We start from the raw sequence: 8405 nt of genomic DNA, 5'->3' as shown, positions 1-8405 counted from the left end.
TGATTTTTGAGGGTGGTGTAACTTCACGAAGTTATTTATACTCCCATAGCGGAGTTATTTAAAGGCTACAGATTTGCATGTAGGCTACATAGAAACGTTAAACGTTTACAAATAATTATAAGAACAACAATAATAATTATAATAATACTTGATTCTGAGTAATAATAATATTTTAATTTCTGTAGCACTGTAGAACAAAACAATTTTACCAAGTGCTTCACAGAGAAGGAAGTAAAACAGTGAATAAAATCAGACAAAAGCACAGGGCAGAAAATAATAATTATAAATGAATAAAACATAACAATAAAAGCCAAAGAATGTTATAACAAGGCATGATAAAAGGAGAGCCAAAACCAGTGAAATAAGAGCAATGAAAACCACAACAGGTGAATGAAATAAACCAATTATAAAATAGTGCTTTCTAGGGGAATGTTGACTCACTGATGACAATGATGACACTCTCTCAAAGCAATAATGTGGGCCCAAATATACCTCAAAGCCTACTGTGAAAAGTCTAATCACAGGCAAATGGTTAAAAACAAAATTCTTATCATGAATAAGCCACGTTGACATTTGTCCAGTGCCCTTCCTCAGCCTCCCCTCTGCAGCGTGTTGGCATTTCACCCCTCCTCTATGCCAATATGTCCTCCCCCTCACTCACCAACTCTCTCTCTCTCTGTCTCTCTTCTCTGAAGCCAATCTGATTTGCCCCTGGGCTTCTGTCGGCAGAAAGAGGTGATAAACACTGCAACCATGACAACCAGCGAGGCAGACACATGCCTGAGTTGCCGTATCCTAATGGCTTTACTTGGCATCCTCGCCCCCCTTCATCAAGTCTATTCTTCCACCTGCACTGATATTAAGACACTCCGGATAGATGAAAGCAGTGTGATTCCACCACAGTATAAGAGCTACGCTTCGCCCATCCAGGTCTTATATAAGACAAGCTGGCAGTAGGTCTATCACCATGTGAGTCGAAACAGTGTTAACACTAAGATCTCCACATTGTTTAATTGATATGATGTGGATGATACAGCTCCATAAATCTGTCACTGATGAATAAATATCGATTGATAGTAAAGTTAAGCATATTGATGTTAGGGTTGCCCTTCGCTCTCAAGCAACCAGGTTTAGAAGAAAGCACTTTACTATGGGATTTTTACAAGCATGTCCTATTGATCACTAACCAAGCCCTTTTGCAAACAGCATGAAATATGTTTTCATATCAAAGTTTTGGTTGCAGAGACAGAGGCACCAGGCTTCTGTTAGCAGTGCCAGAGGAAGTACAAACCCATTGCTCTCAAAATTGCATGTGAGCAATTGCAGGGCTGCGGTGATACTGACAGTAAGTAGCTGAACTGTGTGAAAGGGCTTTTATGTGATTCGTGATGTGAAAACTTTTTTTGAATGAAATAACAGGGAGCTTGTGTAGTGATCAATTGGATGGGGCTCTAAAAACCCTGAACATTTCCTTTAATGCCAGCTTTTATAGCCTTTCATGGTAAGGCATTGTATTAGCACAGCTGCAATGTGAGTGGTAATAATTTCAGATTTTTACAGTTACGTGCCCCTCTATAACTGAGTCCAAATTGAAGTTCAGATCGGGCACCTCAGGCCTCCCCAGAAAAATGTGTCTGTGTGAAAATGCAATGTAGAATGCAGCCAGCTGAATCATTGTAGGTATTATGAATTTGTCCCCCTCGGTCAGCTTCCTGTAGAGACATCGGAGGCAGCAGCAGCTAGGAAACTCTGTCTTTACCTTAAGATTCCAAGGGGGCAAGGTTCCCATAGCAACTGATTTAAATCCTAATTAAAGCAGGAGATTTGATTAATTAGCTCAACGATGTGTGTGTATGTGTGTGTTGCGTGTCTCTCTGTGTATGTGGCATGTGTGTGGGAGTCTGCAGCATGTTCTCGTGAGTCACTGTGTATCTTGTGGAGCTTGTGCATTTGTGTGTAGATATGTTGAATGAGTAGGGGGAGTTATATGCCTGTGTGTGTGTGTGTGTGTGTGTGTGTGTGTTTGTGTGTTAGTGTGTGTCTTCAGATGCATGTGAGCCTGTGGGTAATCCTGTGAATCACTGTGTCTTCAGCATGTGTGCTTATGTGTGCGTGTGTGTGTGTGTGTGTGTGTGTGTGTGTGTGTGTATGTGTGTATGTGTGTTTGTGTGTGCACATCCATGCATGTGTGTGTGTGTTTCATGTCTCCCGGGAGGCTTGTCCTTGCCTGCAGTACTAGTGTGTGAATCAGAGGTGAGTCCTCTGGAGTTGCCCTCTGCTTTAATCTGGAGCTAATGACAGAACCACCTGCGCTCCTGGCCATCTCCCCCCCTCCTCCCCTCCCTCTCTCCCCTCTCTCTCCCGCTCTATCTATCCCCCTATCTATTGGCTCCTCTCCCCTTCTCCCTTCCCCTCTCTCTTCACCCCACGTCTCCGCCAGCTCACGCTCCCCGAATTCCCTTTGCTCATTGTCTCCCTTTCACTCTCTCCCATAACCAGCCTTCCCTTGTGCTCCCTCCCTCCCTCCTTCTCTCCTCCCTTCCTCTCCTTTCCACTGGGTACAGGGTGCCCTTGCCTCGCTGATTGCCTCATCCCAGTGAGTAATGAGAGACTGGGGGCAATGTAGGCCCAAAAGAAACCAAAACACGTGTTAAGGGACAGTGCCACAGCATGTGAACAACATGTAGCTTTAAGCACATTTCCTGACCCATGGATTGCCAGGGGACAGGAATGTGTGTGAACCATGTTTTTCCTCTGGGACAAGTGTGTGTGTGTTTATGTGTGCACTCGCATTTGTGTGTGTGTGTGTGTGTGCACTTCAGTGTGCACTCACACACTAGTGTCTGTCCCAATGGACAATATCTTGTGAACAAGAACATATTACACACCGTAGGCAAGCGTTAGGTTAGTTAGAGAGCTACAGTTTGGGATGACCACTCCTTTACTGTGTGACCAAGCAAGAAACTGACAAACTGACTAACGGAACAAGCCTAAGGGTGAAAGGAAAGAAGGAAACAAAGAAAGAATGACACGAGAGGCAGTCTGAATTGACAGAGCCCACAAGAGAATCAAAGGAAGAAAGTAAAGAATGAAGGAAGAAAGGACGAGAGGAAGGAAGGAGGAAAGGCTGAATGAAATAGAAGAAATCAAAGTATGATCTGACAGAAATAATTCACAGGGGGATCGAAAGGAAAGGCTTTGGAGGAGGAGAAAGCGGAGGAGGAAGAAAGAGAAGTGGCTGAAATGAAACAGAATGAATCCCCATCCATTTCAGCACTGGACAGCTCCACAGACAGCACTAGGCCAGTATAAATAGATCCCCTACTTTAGAGGCCCCTTCAACGCTCTAAAAAAGTACTTTATGTGCTCAGAGCGGCTCCTGCCCCAGGAGAACAGACACACAGGTATCTGATGGTGCCTGATAACCATCTTCTCTCAGTTCCTCTCCGTTTGTTTTCTTAATTTAGGGAGCCTCCACGGTTCACCGACAACACTGCTGTGAGGAAAGTGGGTGTTTTCCTCCTAGACTCTCTGGCATGGACGTTGTTACAGTCTGAGCTAGTGCTAGACTATATAACCTCAGGTCTGGGATCACATTACCCCTGCCACAGTTCTGACATTAACAATTAGAGAGCTGGAAATAATATCTCACCCAGGGTCAGTAGTTGGCAACACCTAGGCTATGCATTGTCTTGTTGGATCTTATTAATGTACATCTGCTGCAACTCTATATGTGACTAAAGTGACTTGTGTGTACGCATAAGTGCATACGTCTGCAATGTTCACAAATGCATGTGTTCATGTGCCTGTGCGTACATGTCCTGCATCCGCCAGCCTGTTTCCATTGCAGCGAGCGTTAAGTAGCCTTGTGGGGAAGCTGTAATACAGCCTAATGCACCTGAGAGCCCTGAAATCTATAACCATCATCTACATCTTCCTGATATTACTGGAACCATCTCTGTTACTGTTTCTGATAGGAATCTCCAGGGAGAGCTTTCCCCTCCATTGCTGTGGGGAGAGTTACAGAGAGGGGGAGAGAGAGAGAGAGAGAGAGAGAGAGAAAGAGAGAGAGAAAGAGAAAGAGAGAGAGAAATGCACCTCTCCATTACCTCAAGGTGATTCGCCTTAATGCACGCTGAAATCAATGTGAAATTGAACTGAAAATTGAACTTTCAGCTCAGTAATGTGGAAGACATGTTGTTATTAAATCTTTTCCTATGGCCATGCAACCGGCTGACTGATATTTGAACGGTTTTTCAATGCCTGTTTCAGCACCGTGGTACCACAGTGTCCTTGATGGAGACCCTGACATTTACCCGCTCGGGACCCCGGGCCGTGGGCCTACAGGCCGCTTAATGGCAGTATTGATGGAGCAGCTGAACACCTAGCAGGCTGCCATTAGCCGGCGTAGGAAGCCCGCTCAGGCTAAATTCAGTGTTGGTGGGGGGCTTCATTCCTTTCAGTCTCCGTGGCATCTGTTGCGCCCACCACCTCCATTTGGCATGACAGGTGTTTTGATGTAGGCCATACAGACTTCCAGGCCTCCCCGTAATCCGCGCCGTTCTCCCCATAAAAGTCACCACAGTTTTTCCCAACTGATGCTGCGTGTGTGTGGTGTGTGTGTGTGTGTGTGTGTGTGTGTGTGTGTGCATGCGCGCGCGCGATGATGCCAGCTGGCACGGGTCGCCATGGTAACACACACCGGTTTCACGAAATCCGTCGGTGCTTAAGGGCAAGAGGAGAGATGAATAAACTAATGAGATTATAAATTATTGTCGGTATAGCTGAACAGTCGGGGTATTTTTTACCAGACTGCGTACGGGGGCAACGTGAGGAGAAAGTTTATGGGGCCCATTGTCTGTGACTCTGTTGTGTCTTCAGTAATCTGTTTATTATGAGGAACTGAACTGGCTCCTTTGGTGAGGAGGAACCCACCCTGCGCGTTATATGCCTAATTTACAAACTAACAGTTGTGCGCCACCTTATTGCATGATTAATTCCGGCGCCTCCGTTCCCCTTTTCTCTATGAATTACCCAGTTGTTTGAGACGAAGAGAGGATTCTCCATCATTAAGCCTGCCACAACTCCACGCATCGCACGCCTGTCCAGCGGTCCAGTGCCGCAGCTCCCACGGGCTGCACTGTGGAGAAGCGGACCTGCATCCTAAAGCCAATCGTTTTTCTCTCCCGTTTTTTATCCTCCACCTCATTGCAGTCTTATCACGTCCCCCCCTGCTCCCCCCATCCGCCTCAGCCGCTACAGGAGAGGAGAGAGAGGCAAGAGAGAGAGGGAGAAGAGTGCGGCTGAACGTGAACGACATGTCGACAGTCAGCCTCTAAAGTGTTTTCTCGGTCGTTCCCTAATTCTTTGGCGGCGGACTGAGTGAGTATTACCCGCATCCCTGCTCTGCTAAGCGTCGCTGTGTGGATCAGAGGGGCTGGTGGGGAGACAGACAATGGGGAATGCAATTGGATTGCGTTACTCTGCCAAGGATTTTCATACATAGCCTGGTAAACGTCTTAATAGGTTCTGTTAATGACTAGGCTATTTAATTGGTCATGCTTTAATTCTGCTCACTATTACAATTTGTGTGCAGTAATGTTAAGGCTAATTGATTTTCTTGGAGGGCTGTGGGCTATCCAGGCTGATAGCCCATACACTTGATCATTGATGCTGCTGCTTGTGCCTGATAGTGCGGGTCTGTGCTGGGAGCAGGGGCCCATGTAAAGCCGTGTGAAGCTTGGCTTGGCTCTGTATAGCCTGACGGACAGAGAGGACGGAGAGGTAGACACTGGAATTATGTGACATGAATAATATGGCGAAGAATAAGCGGTGACGGTCATCTCTGGTTCGCTTGCGTCAGTGTGCAGGTCTAGGGAAGAAAAAGTCGGAGTCAGAGAGACTCAAAGAAAGACAGGGAGAAAAGCCACACCTGTGCCAGGCCTGTTTTCACAGTTGAACTGGACATTAAGACAGATAGATAGACAGATAGATAGATAGATCGATAGATAGATAGATAGGTAGATAGATAGATAGATAGTTATAATTTGCTATGTTGTCATCAGTCAGCACATAACTTCTTTGGCTCCTTGTTATGATAATGATGCATGGCTATGCTGAATGCTGACTAGTCCACTGAGCTTATTGGATGTGGAGAAACTTGAGTGTTGACTGTGTGTCTCATTACGGAGAGACGGCCATCCACCAAAGCAAGTCCTAGCAGGAGGACCCCATAGGTCTCTCTGGATTCAATATTGATCTCTACTATTCAGGGGGCTTCGGGCCCCAATGCATTTTCTTGGACGACTGCATTATTTTCCCAACAATGACCTATTGGGATTCTGATAGTATATGGTATATTGTATTCCACATGCAGTATATTGTATTCCAATTTGTCAGGCACTATTGAGCATGTTGACCTTGATTGTATTCCTTGTGTGGACCCTTGTGTGAAGAGTAGATGTGCAGCAGCTATTACTGTAAACACATATTCAAACACTATGTGAATAGGTGAATTTCCATAGTATGTTTTCCAGTACTGGTTATGTATTTACGTTCAGTTGTTTTCATGTATTGTTGCGTTATCTAACATGTACTGTATTGCTGCATTGCACTGGTTTGTTAAGAAAGCACAAACTCTTGGACTCGTCTCTAGCTACCTATATTTGGTAGAGAAAACAAAACTTTTCGGATATGGTCTGACCTTTCACACATTGTTTTCAATACACACATACACACACACACAAAAAATCACATACTTGGATCCAACACTATTTCTCTGAGGCAGGAGTACATTGTGCGCAGAGAGAGAGGAGGGCTTTGATGTAATCAATATCAGATTTCAGCTGTTTCACTGTGAGCTCTCATCCTGAGTGGCAGCCTTGACTGACTTCTTACTGCTTATGCAATCCCACTCCTCTCTCCCACCTCTCCTGCACCGCTCCTCTCCTGTTTTCTCTTCCCTTGTACGTACTCTCTCCCTTTTTTTACACTTCTTATATCCGCGACTCCCTCCCTTACTCCATTCCTTTGCCTCGTTCCTACTCTCCTCCTCTCATTTCCACCTCTCCCCTCATCTCCCCGTCATAATCATCTCTGTGATTGCTCTTCCTCTCCCGGGCGGTGATGTTTTCACTGCTGCCTCCTTGTCTAACTCGCTGATGTTAGATTATTGCTGTATGATTACAGCTACCATACCACCATGATCATTATTGCATTTCGCATGGCAGCGTTCAACACTGTATGAGCTGATCGAGGTGCTTTATCCAATTTAGATCTCATTAAGACTTGAGACGAAATATCCCCATGCAAGATTTACATCTCAGCTTCTTTTTTTTTCTTCAGGACTGCTGCAACTCGTACTTTCGCCGCACTAGTTCTCATCTTGATGTTATTTCCCTGCCATTACCATCATCATCATCATCACCATCATCATCAGTTCATCATTCTGCCTGTCACTGCATTGGCTTCACAGCAACCCTTTTGAAGTTTAGAAGTGTCTTTTTGATTCCTAGTGATGCTGTCACTCTTCTATTATTATCACGGTCATGATTGTGACAGAACTTGATAACCTACTATATTCTGCTGATTGATAATATAGGGCATTTTGTGCAGCATCCTTCTGCTCTGATTGCCATTCATTTTATAAAATGGAGCAGTTCATTAGACAGAGGCATTATGAATCTGATTTGCATTTACCCATATTCATAATGCATACATTAAAACAACACATGCGTGACATCTCAGCTCCACTGAGCATTTGAGAATACAGATGAATATATTCATCACAAGCTTTTTCTCAACTTGTGCACAAAGCCACTCTGAAAATGAGATGTGATTCACAGGTGAAATATCCCACGTGTTTACCTTTGCTTTGCATTATCTATAACAACGTTTTCAATTTGAATTCAATTATTATGTTGTTAGAGCAGAGATATTGTTCTCAGGCTTTACACCTTTGATTGTTTATCAGTCTTTGTTTGCTGTTGTTCCAAAGTCCTGTTCATGTGCTGAATACATCCTGCATATGTGTTCACCATGGTTCTGCTCATAGTCCTGTGTCCGATGGCCTCCAGTTGGCCTATACATCATTAATCCAATTTAATGTAATTCTTTCACCATGGCATTCCACTCTCTGTGTGATTTAACTTGCATTTTCTGTCTGCTTTAGTTGGCCTGCAGTGTATCATGAATCTGATTCATCCTGAACTGATTTTTGTTATTAACGATGTCTCCCTGCATGTTTCTACTGTTTTAACCATGTGTGTATTTGTGTGTGTGTGTGTATGTGTGTGTGTGTTCATGCTTGTGGTATGCATGTATGATATGTGTGCTGTGCAGTGCGGTGAAGGGTGGATGCCGGGCTGCTGCCCCAGGCTGCTGAGCTGAGAGGGAGAAGCAGGAGG

Source organism: Centroberyx affinis, unplaced genomic scaffold (assembly GCF_046629955.1).
Source record: "Centroberyx affinis isolate AG114_WGS23_722 - 3 ecotype Tasmania unplaced genomic scaffold, CSIRO-AGI_Caff_v1 ptg002495l_1, whole genome shotgun sequence".
NCBI lineage: Eukaryota > Metazoa > Chordata > Actinopteri > Beryciformes > Berycidae > Centroberyx > Centroberyx affinis.
The sequence above is the reverse complement of the archived record's forward strand: the minus strand, read 5'-3'. Positions refer to the sequence as shown.